The sequence below is a fragment of the Triticum urartu genome, chromosome 1 (genome assembly GCF_003073215.2).
Source record: "Triticum urartu cultivar G1812 chromosome 1, Tu2.1, whole genome shotgun sequence".
In the NCBI taxonomy this organism is placed as follows: Eukaryota; Viridiplantae; Streptophyta; class Magnoliopsida; order Poales; family Poaceae; genus Triticum; species Triticum urartu.
This window is the reverse complement of record NC_053022.1, coordinates 365,737,991-365,761,121: the sequence shown is the minus strand read 5'-3', so window position 1 is coordinate 365,761,121 and position 23,131 is coordinate 365,737,991.

Here is a 23,131-nt window from a genome sequence, read left to right as displayed (position 1 = left end):
GGAGGACGAAGTGGGGGACGCTGGGACGACCGTGGCCCCCATCAGGAGTGCCGCGACCGGCCTCGTGAGGACCACTGGCAGGAGCAGCCTCGCGAGGGCGCCTGGAGGGACTAGCCTCGTGAGGACCGTCCTCAGGGCAATGTTGGCCTCCCTCCGCTGCCGCCACCACCAAGGAGGAACGACGACCACCATCAGGATGAGGGGGCTGGGGGCTTCCAGGAGCCGCGCGCTATCACCTGCATCTTGGGCGGTGCTCAGGCCCAGCTTCCCAGCGCATCTTCAAGAAGTTTGCTCGTGAAGTGAACGCGGCCCTTCCCAGGCTCGAGGCCCCGCGCCCGCTCAGGTAGTCCAAGTGCGCCATCACCTTCAGCTCAGCGGACCAGCTCAAGTGTGCGGCGACCGCCAGCATCCTTCCGATGCTTTGTTCACCCATCATCAGCAACGTCCAAGTCACCAAGACCCTCATTGACGATGGCCCAGGGCTCAATGTCCTGTCCGTCGAGACGTTCGACAGCCTTCAAGTGCCATACGATCAGCTTCAGCCTACCAAGCCTTTCTCATGAGTGACCGATGGCTCCACCACCCCGATAGGGCAGGCCCGCCTCCCTGTCACCTTCAGCTAGCGTAACAACTACCACATCGAGCTCATTGACTTTGACGTCGCCCACATCCGTCTGCCGTACAATGCCATCCTTGGGTATCCAGCATCGGCCAAGTTTATGGGAGTGACCCATCACTGTCGGATTTCGGGTTTCGGCAGACCCTTGAGGTTCGAACACTGGGGTGCGCGTGGAGATTTCGCCTTCTACCTACCTACACCCCTCCGCCTCGCTAAGATATAAGCTATGGAAAGAACAGCACGAGAGACACAGGGTTTATACTGGTTCGGGCCACCGTTGTGGTGTAATACCCTACTCCAGTGTGTGGTGTGGTGGATTGCCTCTTGGGCTGATGATGATGAGCAATACAAGGAAGAACAACCTCGCAAGGGTCTGTTCTTGGCTGTGGGGATGAACTGCTAGGAGGAGTTCAGTCACCCTTCTATCTCTCTCTCTTCTCGATTCTCTCTCCAATTTCGATTTCGATCCCAGCTTGTTTTTGGGTTGGCCGATTCTAGATCCCCCCTACCCTGGGGGTGGCTAGTCCTATTTATAGGCAAAGGCCCTGGGCCTCTTCCCAAATATTGAGCGGGAAGGGCGCCAACAATTGGCCATTTTGAAGGGGAACATCTGGTACACTTATCCTGACTAAAGTTGGTCCTCGCCTGCCAAAGGCTCTGGTGGTGACGCTGGCTTGGGCTCCACAATGACTTCCTCCCTGCCGTTGGGATGGTCTTGGTCTCGTTGCACCGAAACGAGTGCCTTTGCTTGATGCTCTCGCCTGCGCTTGCTCCCTTTGCACCAAAGAGGAAAGGGGGACACTGCGCGGGCTGGCGCCCGCCTGGCACCCTTGGTCGTCATGGCTTGCGTCACGGGCACCGTGTGAGGAACCCCGCCTTGATCTCTCCGCCTCCTCGCGAGCCAGCCTGATGAGGCCGTGCCTGAGGAAGCTCCGTGTCGTCCGCCCCGCGAGGCTTGACCCCTCGGGAGGGTCTTGGGTATGTGTTGATGAAGATGGGCCATGCTGGGCCCCTCCTCGAGCCACGCCGCAGGCCGCAGGCAGGCAAGTCTAGGGAGCCTCGTTCCCAGAACACCGACAGTAGCCCCCGGGCCCAAGGCGCGCCCGGACTTGGCCATGCAGGGAGGCGAAAGGGCAAGAGCGAATCATCGCGGGCCCTAACAGCCTGCGGCCTTGGGAGCCGCGTGGCGGTTGATTGGACGTGGACGTCTCCGCTTCCCCATGGCGCCTCGGCAACTGCATGGATTGGACAAGTCCCTGCATGCAAAGCGGGTCATGATTACCTGCGATCGTGGGGGCCGACGGTTGGCCCTCGCCGGCTATAAGTAGGGATCGGCGCGCGCCCTTCCAGTTCATCCCCCCTTGCTTCTCCTTCTTCTTTATGGCCCCGTCGAGGAGGTTCTCGGCCGCAGAGAATGGGAAGGCTCACCAGGTTGAGCCAGCCTCTCCCCTGCCAAGCGCGGCCGAGGGCGCCCTCGCAAACATCCTGTGGCCACCATGACAGCTCCCCGCGGCCGTGGAGACGATTTCCAGCACGGTGTCAGGCGGACTGCCGCGGCCGGGGGGCGCGCTTCAGTCGCGCGTTCCCCTAGGCCGCGCTTTCGCGCTGCAGAGGTGCTGCCGGGGTTCGTTGTGTGGTCGGCGGAGCCGACTAGCACCCGGCTTCAACTTCCTCGCTTCCTCCTCGGCGAGCTCCCGGCCGGCGCCCCAGGCGGCCTCTGGCTTCAGGCAGACGGATGCTGCAGCCGGGCCTCATGGCCTTCATTGGAGGTCTCCGCAGCCGGGAGCCTGGCCTTGACCCGCGGTTGGCAGACGTTTGCCCGCGCGCGTGGCCTGAGCCGTCGGTGCACCCTGCACTTCAAGTTTGACGGCGATGCCACCCTCTACGTGAGGGTGTTTGGGGAAGATGGTCGCCGCGCAGGGTGCTGCCCTGAGGACGACGACCGCAGCCGGGAACCCAGCCCCGGCGATGATGGAGAGGACAGCGCTCGCGTGATTGGCGGCGCTCAGGGTTCCCCAAGCTTCACCGGTTCTTCTTCATGCGGCGACTCTTCCAGCGGTGGCCGCGGTCAGCCTCCACGCCGTCGTACCTGCTTGGGAGGTGGTAGCATGTCTGCCCGCCGTCGCGCCTCGGTGAAGCGCGAGAGGGAGTCTGCCTGAGCCCCGGAGGCAGCTCGAGTCTTCCCTGCAGGCCGGTGTGAGGTGAGCTGCACCTGATTTGTTCTTTCTTTTCCTTTTTCCTGCGTAAAAAGACAGTAGCATGGAGCCCCGCGGGGGCGTGTTTGGGTTATTGCTGTCAATCATCGCTTTGCTTCCGTTATCGTGCCTTTCGGCTACGTGCCCGCGCGTGGATAGTTCCCGGCCCCAGCCATGGGGGGGCGACCAACCCAGGCCCTGTGTTCGTGTCGCGGTGCCCGTGGGGCACGGACTGGAGGGGTGCTCCTGTAATGGACCCAGGTCATGAAACCTTTGAACGACTAGGACAGGAACACTCGCGAGGGCGCTCGGCTGCCCCCTTCGCGAGGCCTTGCATAAGAGAAATCGAGGCAGGAGAGTGAAAAGTCGAAGAACCACAGGCCAAAGACGGCAACAGCTTCAATAAAACTTCAAATGAGAATGAACAATCCAACTGTGGAAAGCAAATGAAAAAGCCGCGTCTGGCACCTAATCTAGTCTTCGACGTCTTCTCACCAGCGCGGAGCTAAGTGCTGCCATTGGGCGTGGGAGGGAGCCCCAGGGCCTGAAGCCGGCGCTCCTGAGACTCCGGGGCGTGTACAGCCCCAACTCATTATTACGTGAGAGTGTCACGGGCGGCGAGCTTCACGGGCGTTGGCCTTCTTCACAGGCTCTGGGCCTTCTCCAAAATGCGACAGCTTCATAGGCATTCGCCTTCTTCACAGGCTCCAGGCCTTTTCCAAAACGCGACAGCTTCACAGGCATTCGCCTTCTTCACAGGCTCTGGGCCTTTTCCAAAACGCGACAGCTTCACAGGCATTCGCCTTCTTCATAGGCTCTGGGCCTTTTCCAAAATGCGTCAGCTTCACAGGCATTTGCCTTCTTCACATGCTCCGGGCCTTTTCCAAAACGCGACAGCTTCACAGGCATTCGCCTTCTTCACAGGCTCTGGGCCTTTTCCAAAACGCGACAGCTTCACAGGCATTCGCCTTCTTCATAGGCTCTGGGCCTTTTCCAAAATGCGTCAGCTTCACAGGCATTTGCCTTCTTCACATGCTCCGGGCCTTTTCCAAAACGCGACAGCTTCACAGGCATTCGCCTTCTTCACAGGCTCTGGGCCTTTTCCAAAACGCGACAGCTTCACAGGCATTCGCCTTCTTCACAGGCTCTGGGCCTTTTTAGGGGTAGAACCTCCGGAGGTGCTGGATGTTCCATGCATTCTGGACCGGCACCCCCTCCTGAGTCTCCAAGCGCGCAGAGCCGGGCCTGGAAACATGAACAACCTTGAACGGGCCCTCCCACATGGGAGAGAGCTTGTGCAGTCCCTCCCTGGAGAGAACCCGCCTGAGCACGAGGTCTCCTACCTCGAGAGTTCTGGGGCGGATGTTGCGGCAGTGATATCATCGCAGTGCTTGTTGGTACCTCGCCGCTCGCAGCGCGGCTTCTCGGCGACGTTCCTCCCCCAACATGAGGTCCATCCCCCGCATGGCGTCCTGCTGCGCCTCGTCGAACGCCAAGACCCGCGCGGAGCGACGTCTGACCTCGTGAGGGAGGACCGCTTCGGCTCCGTAGACCAGGAAGAACGGGGTCTCTCCAGTCGGCTTGGTCGCGGTTATGCGGATGGACCACAACACGGACTGAAGCTCGTCGTACCAACCTCTGCCGCAGGCCTCCAGCTTCTTCTTGAACGTCCTGGTCTTGAGGCCCCTCAGGACCTCTGCGTTGGCTCGCTCGGCCTGGCCGTTGCTTCAGGGGTGCACCACCGAAGCGTAGCATATCTGCGTTCCAAGGTTAGCACAGTATGTTTTGAAGAGTCTACTGGTGAACTGCGAACCATTGTCTATGATGATGCGGTTCGGCACCCCAAACCGGCTCACGATGCCCCTGATGAACTTGACCGCGAAACCCGCGGGGATGGTGCGGACGGCCTCTACTTTAGCCCACTTGGTGAACTTGTCCATGGCGACGTAGAGGTAGCGGTAGCCCCCTGGCGCCCGAGGAAACGGGCCCAAGATGTCCAGCCCCCAGACTGCGAATGGCCACGAAAGGGGTATAGTTTGCAGGCCTCCTGCCAGCTCATGGATCTGCTTGGCGTGGAACTGGCAGGCCTCACAAGCTTTCACCAGTTTGACGGCGTCATTGAGTGTAGTGGGCCAATAAAACCCACTGCGGAACGCCTTGCCGACGAGGGTCCGTGATGATGAATGATGTCCACAGTCTCCGCCGTGTATATCTTCCAGCAGTTCCTTTCCTTGCTCCCTGGAGATGCAGCGCAGGGATACATCGTTTGGTCGCTTCCGGTAGAGCTCTCCATCCTTGATGCAGTATGCCGTGGCCTGCCGTGCCACATGCTCTGCTTCCTCCTCCTTCTCCGGTAGGGTCCCTTGTGTTAAGTAACTCCGGAGCTCCGTGATCCAGCACCCCTCCTGAGGTTCCATCGTCAGGAGCAGGCGTGCTCCTGAGGCCGGGCCAGAGACCGGGGCTCCCGAGGCAGGTGGCTGGGGGAGCTCCTCCCGAGGCTGAGCCGTGTTTGACAATGACGGCAGGGCTGAGGGCTTGAAGAGCCGCTCCTCGAAGACGCCTGGCTCCTAAGGTAACTGCCTGGACGCCCGTTTGGCGATGTCGTCGGCCTCCTGATTGGTGCCACGGGGCACATGCTGCAACTCCAACCCCCAGAACTACTTCTCCATCCTGCAGACCTCCGCAAGGTAGGCTTCCATGTGCTCATCTTTCGGCCCGTACACCTTGTTGGAGAAATTGAGAAGGAGCTGCGAATCGCCCTTGATGGTGAGGCGTTTCACCCCCAGGGCAGCTGCGGCCTTCAAGCCCGCTATTAAACCTTCATACTCCGCTATGTTGTTGGAGACCTTTTCACCTTGCTGGAAACAGAGCTAGACAACGTAGTAGAGCTTGTCCTGAGTGGGCGATATAAGCACCGCCCCAGCCCCAGCGCCATGCCTGGAGAACGCCCCATCGAAGTACATGACCCAGCCTTCTGGCGCCTCGCTTCCCGGGGAGAGGGACCAATCCTCGTCGGCCTTGAGGCCTGGTGCCTCCGTCCATTCTGCCACAAAATCCGCTAATGCTGCTCCCTTGATGACTCTAGTCGTGCTAAATTCGAGCTGAAACGCTTGCAGTTCTATGTTCCACTCAACGACCCTTCTAGCTGAGTTAGGGCTCCTGAGCACTCTCTCCAGGGGGTATGACGAGACGACCTTGATGGGGTGACCCTGAAAATAGTGTCGTAGCTTGCGCGAGGCCACCAGTAGAGCGAGGAGGAGCTTCTGAGGCATGGGGCACCATGCCCTCGCGTCCCGCAACACCGTGCTGACAAAGTACACTGGGTGCTCGACGAGGTTGGGTGCGTCAGTGCTGGTGGCGCCCTCCGTAGACCATGGCGCCTCCTGAGGCGGTGAGTCCTCCTGAGGCTGGCCATCTGGGAGAGGGGCCTCTTCCGCCTCCGGTGCACTCCTCTGCGGCGGCTGATCCTCCTCAGCCGCGGTGGCGGTTTCTGTGGGCCTTCCTTGTTCCTGTTTTGCCTTGTCCCGGGCTGCTGCTGTGGTTTTGATTCGACGCTCCTCCCTAACCGCCACCAGGGCTGCGCTGGCGGAGTAGGGAGTGGCGGCGAGGTAAAGCACCAGGGGCTCTTGAGGGCGCGGAGCCACCATGACCGGAGGGCTGGTCAGGTATCTCTTGAGATCCTGGAACGCCTTGTCGGCCTCTTCAGTCCATTCAAAGGGCCCCTTTTTCTTCATTAGCTGGAAGAAGGGCAGCGCTCGCTCCCCCAACTTGGAGATGAAGCGCCCTAGCGCGGTCACGCGCCCAGTGAGTTTCTGCATTTCTCTGAGGGTCTTTGGCGGGCTCATGTCCTCGACCGCCTTGACCTTTTCCAGGTTAGCCTAGATGCCTCGGTGGGACACGAGGAAACCCAAGAGCTTGCCCGAGGGGACTCCGAACACACACTTCTCTGGGTTGAGAAGCAGGTTCACTGCGTTGATGCTCGCGAAGGTTTCCTCCAGGTCTTGTATCAGGGTCCTGGCCTCCTGAGACTTCACCACAATGTCATCGACGTAAGCCTCAACATTCTTCCCGAGCTGCGGGCCCAAGGTGATGTGCATCAGCCGCTGAAAGGTCGCCCCTGCGTTACGCAGCCCGAATGGCATGCATGTGTAGCAGTACACCCCACACGGGGTTAGGAAGGCTGCCTTTTTGACGTCTTCTACCGCCATCTTGATCTGGTGATACCCAGAGAAGGCATCCAAGAAGCATAGCAGGTCGCATTCTGCGGTGGAATCGATGATCTGGTCGATGCGGGGGAGCGGGAACGGATCTTGCGGGCATGCCTTGTTGAGGTTGGTGAAGTCGACACACATGCGCTCCTTCCCTCCCTTCTTTGGCACAATGACAGGGTTGGCCAACCAATCCGGGTATCAGACTTCGCGAATGACCCCAGCGGCTTCTAGTTTGCGGGTCTCTTGGACGATGAAGGCCTGCTTTTCTGTGAACTGCTGCCTTGCCTTCTGCTTCACAGGGCGCACGTCGGGGCACACGTTGAGGTGATGCTCGATTACGCTCCTAGGGATCCCCGCCAACTGGTCAGGCTCCCAAGCGAATACCTTCTTGTTTGCGCGCAGGAACCTGACCAGGGCCTCCTCCTGCTCGGGTTCGAGGTTGGCGCCTATGGTGAAAGTGGCGTTGGTGGACCCGTCCTCATCGATGGGTATCTGCTTGGTTTCTGCCTTGTCTTGGATGAACAACTGTTTCTTCTTGGCGGGTGCAGCCCCCTTGGGCTCGGGGGTCTCCGAGTCGGCGGGCTGTGCCGACGCCGCCGTCTTGAAGGCGAGCTTGAGCACTCGCAGCGCGTCTTCGGTGTCCCCATGCACGGTGAGGACACCGCTGCTCCCGGGCATCTTCATGAGGTTGTACGCCGGGTGCGTCGCGGCCATGAACTGGGCCAGCGCTGGGTAGCCGAGGATGGCGTTGTAGGGGAGGCCGATGGGGGCGATGTCGAAGTCGACCAGCTCTGTGCGGAAGTTGTTGTAGGTGCCGAAGGTTACTGGGAGCCGGATCTGTCCCAAGGAGCTGGATGATCCGCCCCCAACACCTGAGAAGGGCCGGCTAGGTTGCAGCCGTTCCAGGGGTATGCAGAGGAGGTTGAAGGCCTCAACCGTGAGCACGCTGAGGCCCGCACCGCCATCGATGAGAGTTCTGGTGACGGCCACCTGGCAGATGGTGGGGGTGCACAGCATGGGGAGCGCACCCGAGCAGGCCGAGTTGGAGGGGTGGTCCTCCGAGCTGAAGGTCAGGCCGGCCTTGGGCGCCGCCCGGTCCGGGAGAGCCCCCTGCCACGTGGAAGCGGCGCTGACCCGGCGGATGTACGGCTTGACGTGGTGACTTGTAGGCGGCGCCTGCGAGCCGCCCAGGAGGGCCGCGACGACCGGGGGTGTTGGTGTAGCGTGGTGGGCGGGGAAGAGGCTGCGGAACTCTTCCCAAGAGGCCACGGAGGCTGCCGGCAGGTGGAGCAGCCATGCGCGCGCAGCGCTGGTGAGGGCCATGGGGAGCGAGTTGGCCATGACCCTATCGTCACCTCCAGCTTCGAGGATGGCCTCCTCGTACGCCAGCAAGAAGGCCAGAGGATCAGTCGCGCTGCCGTAGCGCGGCGGCGTCGTTGGCTTGAACTTGTCCGGCCACCGTACCCGTTGCAGGGCTGGGGCCAGGGCTCGAAGCCCCCTGGCCCCCGTGCTAGCGCCGGCGGCCGGAGCGGGCGACGCGCTACTCATCGCGAGGCAGGCCGTGGCGGTGGCGGAAGGGAAAACTCTGGTGCACCCCTACCTGGCGCGCCAAATGTCGGATTTCAGGTTCCGACAGACCCTTGAGGTTTGAATACTGGGGTGCGCACGGAGATTTCGCCTTCTACCTACCTGCACCCCTCCGCCTCGCTAAGATCTAAGCTATGGAAAGAACAACACGAGAGACACAGGGTTTATACTGGTTTGGGCCACCGTTGTGGTGTAATACCCTACTCCAGTGTGTGGTGTGGTGGATTGCCTCTTGGGCTGATGATGATGAGCAATACAAGGAAGAACAACCTCGCGAGGGTCTGTTCTTGGCTGTGGGGATTAACTGCTAGGAGGAGTTCAGTCACCCTTCTCTCTCTCTCTCTTCTCGATTCTCTCTCCGATTTCGATTTCGATCCCAGCTTGTTTCTGGGTTGGCCGATTCTAGATCCCCCTACCCTGGGGGTGGCTAGTCCTATTTATAGGCAAAGGCCCTAGGCCTCTTCCCAAATATTGAGCGGGAAGGGTGCCAACAATTGGCCATTTTGAAGGGAACATCTAGTACACTTATCCTGACTAAAGTTGGTGCTCGCCTGCCAAAGGCTCTGGTGGTGACGCTGGCTTGGGCTCCACAATGACTTCCTCCCTGCCGTTGGGCTGGTCTTGGTCTCGTTGCACCGAAACGGGTGCCTTTGCTTGATGCTCTCGCCTGCGCTTGCTCCCATTGCACCAAAGAGGAAAGGGGGACACTGCGCGGGCTGGCGCCTGCCTGGCACCCTTGGTCGCCATGGCTTGCGTCACGGGCACCGCGTGAGGTAGCCCGCCTTGATCTCTCCGCCTCCTCGCGAGCCAGCCTGATGAGGCCATGCCTGAGGAAGCTCCGTGTCGTCCGCCCCGCGAGGCTTGACCCCTCGCGAGGGTCTTGGGTCTGTGTTGATGAAGATGGGCCGTGCTGGGCTCCTCCTCGAGCCACGCCGCAGGCCGCAGGCAGGCAAGTCTGGGGACCCCCATTCCCAGAATGCCGACAATCACAGTTACAACGTCCTCAAAATGCCATGGAGCGGCGGAGTCATCACGGTCCCCTGCGAAGAAAAAGATGCAGTGTGCTCCCTTGAGCGCGCCTTCCAAGCTGCTGCAATCGAAGACCCCGACAATGAAGGCACCCCGTACCTTCCTGAGGCCATCCCCAAGAAGAAGGAGAAGCTACTCCTCCTAGGGCCTCAGGATAGCGGCGTCTCCAGTGGCACCACCTCAGGGTCTGCGCCTGCAGCTGGGGTGCCCCCCTCCCTCGCATAGGAAGGCGCACCTGGCGCACTCCTCAGGCAAGGCTCAGGGGCTCTCTTCAGGAGGGCCTCGGACCTAGCCAACATCATGAGGGAGGCGCTCGGTCACCATGTGGAGGCGTGCCTCGCCGCATGTTTCCCTCAGGAGGGCTCTGGGCGAGGAGCGCCCGGTGCTCAGGAGTTCATCGTCAAGGCGACCCTGCTAGAGCCCATAATAGCTTGTGGCTGCACACGGAAGTTTCTAGTATGAATAGTCTCATGATCCCTTTGTGCCTGGGTGGTGGTCCAAAAGAAAACAGGCAAGTCCTGGAATACCCAGGTGCCTCAATCCACCCAGATGTGTGTTTAAGTTGCCACCTTAGATAAACCATTAATTAACCAAACTCACATCTGTCATGGATATCACTCACCCAATCCACGTCTACTAGCATAGCATGGCATAATAAGCAAACGTAGAAGTAACTCCCAAAGGTTTGATAATAAACAGGTAATAGGTACTACCTCAACTACTTCCCATCCCACAATTTAATTAGATCCTAATCATGCAATGTGTGAGGATTGATCTAATGCAATAAAACTGGGTAGTAGGAAAGGTACGATCAAAGTGTTACTTGCCTTGCTGATGATCCGGGAAACCTAGAGATTCGAAGTAACAAGCGGCACACTCCGGGTATTCTATCACAGACAAACAAAAAAGCATACAATAAGTACTCATCTAATGCACGGGTAAAACTCAAGTAAGAGATCTAACCAGAAGGTTCAACTTAAGAACTCTGGTTGGCAAAAGAACCAAATCAAACGAAGCAACGAAAGTCAAACGGCGAAAGAAAACAACTTCGTTCTACTAATCTGGATCTAGGGCAAATTTTATAGTTGCAAAATCTTGTTTAAGTTGGTTAAACGGATAGAGGGTTTTGAGACAAAACTCCAGGCGCTTGAATCGCCCGATTCCGATAAACGAGCGAAAAGTTAAACTAAAACGAAAATTGGATCAGGAATCGTGATAAAAAAATCGCGGATTTAATCCGAGAAAAAGAAAAACGATGAACGTTCGCTAGAACGAACGAACGGACGAACGCTCGCTATTTAAATAATTCGGAAAACCGATCTATTTAAAAAAACCGAAACTAAAAAAACCGACGAAAAACCGACCGAAAACCGATCGGTTTTCTAAAAAAACCGGGCACAGATTTCGAGGCGGCGGCGAACCTCGGCGAGCGTGCGGGCGGGGCGGCGGCTCCGGCGCGTGGGCAGCGACGGCGGGCGGCGGCGGCGGCAGCAGGGCAGGCGGCGGCGCAGGCGGTGGCGGCGGCGGGGCAGGCGGCGGCGCCGGGGTCAGGCGGCTGGGGCGGCTCGGGGCTAGGCTTCCCCCGGGGCTGGGCCGGCTTATAAAGCCACCTCGGGCCGGAGTCCTAGCCGGACACGGCCCGTAGGTCGGTTCGTTTTTTTTCGTGCAGAAGAAAAATAAAAAGAAATACTAAACAGACTCCAAAAATTCTGAAATAAATTTTCACGGGCTTCTAAAATCAAGCTGCACAAGGTGAACATTTATTTGGGACCTAAATGAAATTTTGAAAAACGCACATTTTTCCTAAATTCAAATAAAACACCGAAAAACTCCGAAAACAATCTTATTTGATTTTATTATTTGATCCTCAATATTTCTCTATTTTGGGAAAGTCATCTTATTCCCTCTCTCATATTGTTTTAATAGAAATAATTGATGATAAAATAAATAAAATCAAATGATCCTATTCTCAAAATTTAAGAAAACTCAAATATGAAAATAATGAAACCCCCAACTCTCTCCGTGGGTCCTTGAGTTGCTTAGGATTTCTAGGATCAACCAAAATGCAGAATAAAATATGATATGCATAGATGATCTAATGTATAACATTCCAAATTGAAAATTTGGGATGTTACAAACCTACCCCCCTTAAGATGAATCTCGCCCTCGAGATTCGGGTTGGGTAGAAAATAGGTGAGGGTGGTCCTTGAGCAAATCTTCCTCTCGTTCCCAGGTGGCTTCATCCTCCGTGTGGTGGCTCTACTGAACCTTGCAAAACTTGATAACCTTGCTGCGAGTAACTCGGCTGGCAAACTCGAGAATCTAAACTGGTTTCTCCTCATAGGTCAAATTGTTATCCAACTGAATAGTTTCCAATGGCACTGTGTCTCTCAAAGGTATGTCAGCCATCTCCGCGTGGCACTTCTTTAACTGAGAAACGTGGAACACATCATGAACTCCTGACAATCCTTCAGGTAATTCCAACTTGTAGGCCACTTCTCCCATACGCTCCAAAACTCGATATGGTCCTACAAATCATGGCGCCAACTTCCCTTTAACTCCAAAACGCTTTGTTCCCCGAAGTGGAGATACTCGAAGATAAGCTCTATCTCCGACTTCGTAAACTGTCTCCTTGCGTTTAGAATCTGCATAACTTTTCTGTCTGGATTGAGCTACCTTGAGCCTATCGCGAATCAATTTCACCTTCTGTTCAGACTCCTTAATCAAGTCAGGTCCAAACAACTTGCGGTCTCCAACTTCATCCCATGACAATGGTGTCCTGCACCTCCTTCCGTACAAAGCTTCGAAAGGGGCCATCTTCAAACTGGCTTGGTAGCTATTGTTGTAAGAGAACTCTGCATATGGCAAATTATCGTCCCAACTAGATCCATAATCTAGCGCACAAGCTCTCAGCATATCCTCCAAAATCTGATTGACTCTCTCGGTCTGTCCATCTGTCTGTGGATGAAAAGCTGTACTGAATTCTAGCCTGGTTCCCAACGTCTCATGCAACTGCTTCGAGAACTTTGAGGTAAACCGGGTTCCTCTATCTGATACGATACTCCTCGGAACTCCATGCAAACATACGATCCTGGTCATGTATATCTTTGCCAACTTAGCATTGTTGTAAGTGGTCTTTACCGGGATGAAATGAGCTACTTTCGTCAATCGATCAACTACAACCCAAATTGAGTCATAGCCTGAACGAGTCCTGGGTAATCCCGTGATAAAATCCATGCCTAGCTTATCCCACTTCCATTCGGGTATCGGCAATGGTTGTAACAATCCTGCTGGCTTCTGATGCTCTGCCTTTACTCTCTGGCATACATCACAAACTGCTACGTACTCCGCAATATCCTTCTTCATTCTGGTCCACCAGAAAATATCCTTCAAATCCAAATACATTTTGGTATTTCCTGGGTGAATTGAATATGGTGAATCGTGTGCCTGTTGCAAAATCAACTTCCTGATCTCCGGGTCATTGGGCACGTAAACACGGTCTTCAAACCATAGGGTGTCGTGCTCATCCTCACGAAATCCTTTAGCTTTTCCTTTACTAAGTTTCTCCTTTATAGCGGCAATCTCTTTGTCAGTACTTTGAGCTTCTCTGATTCTATCCATCAAAGTTGATTGAATCTCCAATGCTGCTACATAGCCTCTCGGAACTATTTCCAAACATAGTTCACGAAGATTTTCTGCTAGCTCCTTGGGTATTTCTCCCGTCATTAATGTATTGACATGGCTATTACGGCTTAATGCGTCAGCTACTACATTAGCCTTTCCAGGGTGATAATGCAATCTCATATCATAATCCTTGACGAGCTCCAACCATCGCCTTTGTCTAAGATTCAACTCCTTCTGTGTGAAAATGTACTTCAAACTCTTATGATCCGTGTACACCTCACAATGATTTCCAATGAGGAAATGCCTCCATGTTTTCAAAGCATGCACTACGGCCGCTAACTCCAAATCATGCGTGGCATAATTCAACTCATGAGGCTTCGGTTGTCTTGAGGCATATGAAACAACTCTCCCTTCCTGCATAAGCACTGCTCCAAGTCCTCGACGTGAAGCGTCGCAATACACCTCATAATCTTTGGTCTGGTCTGGCAAAATTAACACTGGTGAGGTAACCAAATGTTTCTTCAATTCCTGGAAACTAGCCTCACATTCCTCCATCCATATGAACTTGGTATCTTTCTTTAACAACTCAGTCATAGGCTTCGCAATCTTTGAGAAATTCTCAATAAATCTCTGGTAGTATCCTGCGAGTCCAAGAAAACTCCGGATCTCTCCAACTGTTGTTGGGGCTTCCCACTTGGTCACGGTATCAACTTTAGTGGGATCAACTGCTATACCTCTCCAGATATAACGTGTCCGAGGAATCCTACTTCCTTCAACCAAAACTCACATTTGCTGAACTTGGCATATAATTGATGTTCTCTGAGCTTTCCAAGTACCAAACGCAAATGCTCCTTATGTTCCTCTTCATTCTTCGAATAAACCAGGATATCATCAATGAACACCACGACGAACTTATCCAAAAATTCCATAAACACTTTGTTCATCATGTTCATAAAATAGGCAAGTGCGTTAGTCAGACCAAATGACATAACGGTATACTCGTACAGCCCATACCTGGTGGTAAAAGCTGTCTTCGGAATATCCTGTTCTCCAATCTTCAACTGGTGGTATCCTGATCACAGATCGATCTTGGAAAATACGTTAGCTCCTTGCAATCGATCGAACAGATCGTTGATCATCGGTAGTGGGTACTTGTTCTTGATCGTTACTTCATTCAATCCTCGATAATCAACAACCATCCTTAACGATCCATCCTTCTTCTCCACTAGAAGTACTGGCGATCCCCAAGGTGAAGAACTTGGGCGAATATATCCCTTATCCAGTAACTCCTTAATCTGCTTCTTAATTTCCACAAAATCCTTTGCTGGCATCCTATATGGTCTCTTTGATATTGGCCCTGTGCCTGGCAATAGCTCAATAAAAAACTCAATATCTCTATCCGGTGGCATGCCTGGCAACTCCTCTGGAAATACTTCAGGGAAATCCCTTACCACTGCTACTTCCTCCTGCACAACTCCTGTTAAGCAATTTACTTGAGTCCTCTTTGGCACATGCAGGGATACATACTTGATCCTTCTCCCTTCCGGGGTGGTAAGAAAAATTGACTTACTAGCACATTCAATATCCCCTTCATACTTTGATAACCAATCCATGCCTAATATCACATCCAATCCTTGGGATTCCAATACTATTAGGTCTGAGGAAAATACATAGTTACCAATCCTTAATGGTAACCGATCACACCATCGACTAGCCATATATTCTGCTCCAGGCGAGGTTACTAACATGGGTGACCTAAGGGCTTGGGTTGATAGGTTATACTTATCCAAAAATCCCCTTGCGATGTATGAATGCGATGCACCAGTGTCAAAAAGAACGAGTGCAGTAAATGACTTCACCAAAAACTTACCTATTACTGCATCAGGCTGAGCTTCAACCTCCTCCACGCTAACGTGGTTCACCTGTCCCCTGTTGAAAGGGTTCGGCTTCTTCCCAGAACTTCCATTGCCATTTTGGACTTCAGGACATTCATTGGCATAGTGTCCGGTCTTCTGACACTTAAAGCAAGTGACTTGGCTCAGGTCCTTCTTGGCTGGGGTTGATGGGTTGGTGCGATTCTGGCCGTTGCTTCCTCCATTGCCATTACCATTCTTGGTGCCATTGTGATTGTGCGAGCTACCTCCTCCATGGGTATGCTGAAAATGTCCTCCCGGTCTAGGGGTAAAACATGGCTTCTGCTGAGCTCCTGAATTGTACTTTCCTTGTCCATACTTCCTCTTGCGATTCTCAATTTGCTGCTGCTTCCCTTCAATCATAAGAGCACGATCTACCAACTCCAGGTAGTTGTTGATGGTTGCTACCATCAACTGCATGCTCAACTCATCATTCAGTCCTTCCAGAAAACTTCTCCTGCTTAGCTGCATCCGTAGCGACGTCATCTGGGGCATAACGAGCTAACTTACTAAAGTCCTCCACATACTGGCCAACTGTCCGTCCTCCTTGGTGCAAGTTGCGAAACTCACGCTTCTTCATGGCCATAGCTCCTGCTGAAACATGGGCAGTACGAAAAGCCTGCTGAAACTGGTCCCATGTGACAGTGTCGACTGGGAAAGTGGCTGTGAAATTCTCCCACCATGATGTTGCGGGTCCTTCAAGCTGATATGTGGCAAACTTCACCTTCTCCGCATCTGTGCATCCTGCTATGGTTAACTCCCTAGCTGTCTTGCGAAGCCAATCATCTGCTACTATCGGCTCGGTGCTACTGGAAAACACCGGCGGATTTAGCCTAAGAAAACGGGCTAAGTGGTCAACAGGTGGGGGTGGTGGTGGTGGGTTGTTGTTGTTCCCCTGATTCTGATTCTGGACTAGCAACTGCATCTGGGTGAGCTCCGGTGGAAAGGCAAATCCGGGGTCACGTCTCGGAGGCATCTGAGGGTTTAGAAAAGATGAGATGTAAGAATAGAGGGGGTCTAAAGAGAAAACACTACCCATATGCACATGAGGCAAAAGCAAACAATTCACTTCATTCAATCAAACAAGGGCATACAATCGATATATCTATCGCAACAAGTGCTCGGACTACTATATTTACATGGTGGACTGCTACTACTGGTGAGGTGGTCTACTAGAAATATTCTTCGGTGGCAGACTCCATGATATCTGCTTCAGCTTCATCAACATAGTCATCATCGCTACTATCTGGATCCGAGTCGGTGTTGTTGATGATGATGTAGTCTTCCGGGCTAATCTCCTTGGGTTCTTCGTCTTCATCCACTGGTGTAGGGCCTCCCATAAATATCCCGATCTTCATTGTTAGGTCGGCATTCTTGTCCACCAATACTTCAATTTCTTCTTCATAATCTTCACGTGTAGCCTTGAGTTCTTCCTCCAGTTCCTTAATTCTTGTCTTAGCCTTCTTCGGATCTATCATGTCGGCGCACATCTGGTTCTCCTGTCGTCGAATGTGCTGGATTAACTCCTGGATAAAAGCTGCAATTGATCTATCCTTTCTGGTGCTGATCATCTCCCAGTGCTCATCTCGTCGCCCACAAATATGGTAGATAGTATCCTTGAGATCCTTGCGGTAGACTTCTCCAATGCGTCCCATGGCGATGTGAGCTGCCATGCTCTTTCCTAGACTCCAAGTTGGTGCATCAAAAGAAAACTCTATGGGCTCAGTGACTGGCATGAACGTCCTTCCTGGAACTTGAACTTGAATCATCCAGCGCTCTTCTTCAGGTAAAGTGGCATTGTAGGTTCAGGTGAAGCTTGGTACTCCTATATTCAGGTATCTAGTGACTTCCTTCGAGTGATGTCCAAAGGGTGTATCTTCATCCGGTTGCGTCAACTTGTTCCTTGCATCCGCCATCCTAAAGAGTAGAAAAGATGAGAAGTCAGAAGAGAAGAGAGTGAAAAGTGATCTAGGTCTTTTAGCTTAGTGGTCGTGTCCTACAGTCAGCGTGTGCTCTGATACCATCTCTGTAGCGACCAGACCTCAAACAGTCTGATCTCTGTGCTCCGGTGTCATCCCTGGATCAGTAATGCTGACACCACACAGTACTCGGAGGATTTATAGCAGAGTAGCAATCACACACTTATTACATCGAGTGTCTCATAGAGAACTTATTACAATAAATATGGCTTAAGGCCATCTAAAAACGATAACAGCGGAAGGCTTGGAAGATAAGTGAGTCCATCAACTCCAACGGCATCACTGAGTATAGAACCACGACCTAAAAACTCCTTAATCATCGTCTGAAAAGTCTGCAACATTAACGTTGCAGCCTGAAATGGGTCAGCACATGGAATATGCTGGCAATGTAACACATAGAGAGTAATGAAATGAAACAGCTATACTATATGCATATTTGGCTGGTGGAAAGCTCTATGGTTACAGTTTTGCGTAAAGCCAATTTTTCCCTACTTCAAAGGAATAAAATTTATTTATCTATCATGGTAGTTGTTAAACATTGAGAATGGTTGACAACATTCTCAATCCCAATTAAGCATCATCATTAAACAAAACCCAACAAAATTAATTTAGAGTAACATGTTGAGACTCACATGAAAATCCAGGTACTAGATACTCAAGATGTCCATAACCAGGGACACGGCTAATCATGATTAGTTTATTACACTGCAGAGGTTTGCGCACTTTTCCCCACAAGACTCGATCACCTCCGTTTGGTTTCTCGCACTACAAGGTGTTTGAGAAGACGGATGACCGAGACATAGTCTTTCAGAAGCGCCAGCACCTTATGATCGGGTAGACCGTACCACCTACATCCCCTACATCTGCTAGTCTACCACTGTAAGAGTTCGCACGACTTAGTCAACTATGCTAGAGCCCATAATAGCTTGTGGCTGCACACAGAAGTTTCTAGTATGAATAGTCTCATGATCCCTTTGAGCCTGGGTGGCGGTCCAAAAGAAAACAGGCAAGTCCTGGAATACCCAGGTGCCTCAATCCACCCAGATGTGTGTTTAAGTTGCCACCTTAGATAAACCATTAATTAACCAAACTCACATCTGTCATGGATATCACTCACCCAATCCACGTCTACTAGCATAGCATGGCATAATAAGCAAACGTAGAAGTAACTCCCAAAGGTTTGATAATAAACAGGTAATAGGTACTACCTCAACTACTTCCCATCCCACAATTTAATTAGATCCTAATCATGCAATGTGTGAGGATTGATCTAATGCAATAAAACTGGGTAGTAGGAAAGGTATGATCAAAGTGTTACTTGCCTTGCTGATGATCCGGGAAACCTAGAGATTCGAAGTAACAAGCGGTGCACTCCGGGTATTCTATCACAGACAAACAAACAAGCACACAATAAGTACTCATCTAATGCACGGGTAAAACTCAAGTAAGAGATCTAACCAGAAGGTTCAACTTAAGAACTCCGCTTGGCAAAAGAACCAAATCAAATGAAGCAACGAAAGTCAAACGGCGAAAGAAAATAACTTCGTTCTACTAATATGGATCTAGGGCAAATTTTATAGTAGCAAAATCTTGTTTAAGTTGGTTAAACAGATAGAGGGTTTCGAGACAAAATTCCAGGCGCTTGAATCGCCTGATTCTGATAAACGAGCAAAAAGTTAAACTAAAACGAAAATCGGATCAGGAATCGCGATCAAAAAAATCGCGGATTTAATCCGAGAAAAAGAAAAACGATGAACGTTCGCTAGAATGAACGAACGGACGAACGCTCGCTATTTAAATAAATCAGAAAACCGATCTATTTAAAAAAACCGAAACTTAAAAAACCGACGAAAAACCAATGAAAAACCAATCGGTTTTCTAAAAAAACCGGGCAAGGATTTCGAGGCGGCGGCGAACCTCGGCGAGCGTGCGGGCGGGGCGGTGGCTCCGGCGGGGCGGCGCGTGGGCGGCGACGGCGGCAGCGGCGGGGCAGGCGGCAGCGGCGGCGGGGTCGGGCGGCTGGGGCGGCTCGGGGCTAGGGTTCCCCCGGGGCTGGGCCGGCTTATAAAGCCACCTCGGGCAGAAGAAAAATAAAAAGAAATACTAAACGGACTCCAAAAATTCCGAAATAAATTTTCACGGGCTTCTAAGGTCAAGCCGCACAAGGTGAACATTTATTTGGGACCTAAATGCAATTTTGAAAAACGCACATTTTTCCTAAATTCAAATAAAACACCGAAAAACTCCGAAAAACAATCTTATTTGATTTTATTATTTGATCCTCAATATTTCTCTATTTTGGGAAAGTCATCTTATTCCCTCTCTCATATTTTTTTAATAGAAATAATTGATGATAAAATAAATAAAATCAAATGATCCTATTCTCAAAATTTAAGAAAACTCAAATATGAAAATAAGAAACCCCAACTCTCTCCGTGGGTCCTTGAGTTGCTTAGGATTTCTAGGATCAACCAAAATGCAGAATAAAATATGATATGCATAGATGATCTAATGTATAACATTCCAAATTGAAAATTTGGTATGTTACAATGATGGAGCGTGTCATAATAAACGGAATGGTGGTAAGTTGCATGGCAATATATGTCGGAATGGCTATGGAAATGCCATGATAGGTAGGTATGGTGGCTGTTTTGAGGAAGGTATATGGTGGGTGTATGATACCGGCGAATGGTGCGCGGTATCAGAGAGGCTAGCAATGGTGGAAGGATGAGAGTGCGTATAATCCATGGGCTCAACATTAGTCATAAAGAACTCATATACTTATTGCAAAAATCTATAAGTTATCAAAGCAAAGTATTACGCGCATGCTCCTAGGGGGATAGATTGGTAGGAAAAGACCATCGCTCATCCCCGACCGCCACTCATAAGGACGACAATCAATAAATAAATCATGCTCCGACTTCATCACATAACGGTTCACCATACGTGTATGCTACGGGAATCACAAACTTTAACACAAGTATTTCTCAAATTCACAACTACTCAACTAGCATGACTCTAACATCACCTTCTCCATACACTACAAAAAAAATACACTTCCGTGATGATACGTGTTTGTCATAGTAGGTCGCTTTTTTGTCATGCATGTACATCCATGACAAATTTATGACAGAATCAAGATAGTCATACCTGTGTTGTCGTACAAGTGTTCCATGACATTACCAGAATTATCATCACGGAAGTGTCCACTTCCATGACGATAAATCGCACGTCACAGAAGTGCTTTCGTCAAGGGTGACCGACACGTGGCATCCACCGTAACGGAACGCCATTAAGCTATCGGGCCGGGTTTTGGATCCGATAACCCGTTAACAGCCCCGACCAATGGGGATTTTCCACATGTAAAATCATCATTGGCTAGAGGAAACACGTGTTGGCTCATCGTCGGGACAGATGTCATCCACTCACTGGACAGAAGGCGCCTATGATACGTTGACACGTGGCACGGCCCAACAAGTTTAAATGGGCTGGCCCAATTAAAGGCCCACAAGATTTTGTGGACCATAATGGGCCGGCCCAGCTAAAGGCCCACGAGATTTTGCGGACCATAATGGGCTGGCCCAGCTAAAGGCCCACAAGATTTTGCGGGCCATAATGGGCCGGCCCAGGTAAAGGCCCACAAGACTTTTGTGCGCCATAATAGGCCGGCCTTGGTAAAGGCCCACAAAATTCTTGCGGGTCATAATGGGCCAGCCCAGCTAAAGGCCCCTGAGATTTCGCTGACATTAATGGGCCGACCCAGCTGTAGGCCCATAAGATTTTGAGGACCCTAGTAGGCCGGCCCGTTAACTGGCTGCCATGTTTTGGGCCAAATGCCGGCCCATATTTGATCCGGTCTATTAATGGCCTGCCACGCTCCGGGCCTAATAGTGGCCCATATGAGATCCGGCCCGTTAAAAGCCTACCATGTTCTGGGCCAAATTACGGCCTAGATCAGGTCCGGCCCTTTAAGAGGTTTTGGGCCTAATTATGGCCCATATCAGATTCAGCCCGTCAACTGGACACTATGCTTTTGTGCCCACTTGCTAAAGTCCCACTTCGTAATTCGGCCTGATATTAGTTTTGGCCTGTTAAGGGCCCGTTTAACATTTCGGCCCTATATTAATTTCAGCCTGTTAAAAGCCCGTCATATAGTTGGGCCTAACTACGGCCCGGTTTGCATCCGGCCTGCTCGCAGCCGATATCTGATTAGGCCAAATAAGGACCGACACAATTTTTTGGCATGTTAAAAGCCCGTGATTTGATTCGCACAATCATGGGATGGGGTTCATTTCGGGCTACTGCCGGCCCGTGAGCTAATCGGCACGTTTCAGGCCCAACCTACATCGTGATTGCATGACGGCCCGATTATGTGCCGTTATTTTACGGTTTGGCTGGTTTACTACGAAGACAGGATATATATACAGTAAAATAACTTCAGCATCGTGAATAAGAAAAAACCTATACTATACAATAAAGAAATTACGGCATATTACATCCACTGGGCATCAAAGTTCGCCACTATGATAATAAAGCATAAGCAGACAGTAGATTACATACACTGGGCATCAAAGATCGCCACCAGTGCATATAAACACGCCGACAAAATAATATACAAAACCAACAACACTTCAATAGAGTTCAAGAAAGGTTATCCCTGCTGGGGAGCTGCAGCGCAAGAAGCTGAGCAAGATGATGAGACTGCGCTTGTTCAACACTTATATCTTCCTCACTCTGAAAGATAAACAAACAGATAGATGATAGGTTTTGCACATAAAAGTATCAGTGCTGACAATTCATCACATTTCTTACTGACGAATAAAGTGACATAGTTTAAATTTGCATTAACACAATATGGTATTGTTCAGGTCAAGACATGGCAGGAAATGACATTGTGAAGGACTTGGCAGCTTCACGACACCAATGGATTACAGATCAAGAACTCATAAGTATCAATGGTTAGTGTGCTGTCAATTTATACCATTTCAGATTGGCAAATAAAGAGACGGTTTAAATAATAGTAGAATGATATGACATTGTTCATAGTTAAGACATTGCATAATATGACATTGTGTTATAGTGGGTAGGTTCACCACACCACTGGATTACAGATGAAGAACAGAAGCATACATGCAGTGCAAAAGAAGATCACTTGCTCTGTATAGTTTAATTTACATGGTATGAAGAAGGAACTTGGTTGTACAACTGAAAACTTAAATTGAGAAAGGACGAACTTTTGTTTATGAACTACATATAATAAACTTTAAACAAGTAATTTGATGCAAACACCAAAAATAAACAACTGTTGCAGTCATGCCTAACCAAATATATACAACAAAGTTTGAAGGCTTGAGATGGACAAACTTACATTATTGGTGAAGACAGGCTCTATAAAGGCCTTGTCCATGCTGATGGGGGGGGGGGGCAATTCAAGAAGTTTACCAAAGAATCTTCTTCAAAAGCATTGCCTTTATTCTACATTTTGTTAAGAGTAAATATAGATGTGATAATATACGAAAAAATGGAGAATATTTAAGATAAGATGAAGAGTGATGCTACATAACCAAGTAGCTATAAATGTAAGTGCAGCGATACAGGCAAAAGGTACAGCCAAGAGCAATGCACAACTAAACTTATTCAGTACCAACCTTATGGTAAGAGTAAATATAGATCTGATGTGTAGAAAATGGAGGGCAAAGGAAAATAAGCTGCAGAGTGATGGTACATGAACAACTACCAGTCATTATAAGTACACTGATAAAGGACAACATGTACTTACAAGAACAATGCAGAGCTAAAAAAACATTGGCATTGGATATATTCTACACTAATGTAACCATTCATACAGATCAGATAATTTGGAGGAACAATTGATAAGCAAGCTATCATGCATACTGCTGTCACATAGTGAACCAGGTATGTATGCAAGTACATTGATACAGGACAACAGGTACTAACAAGAGCAAAGCAGCGG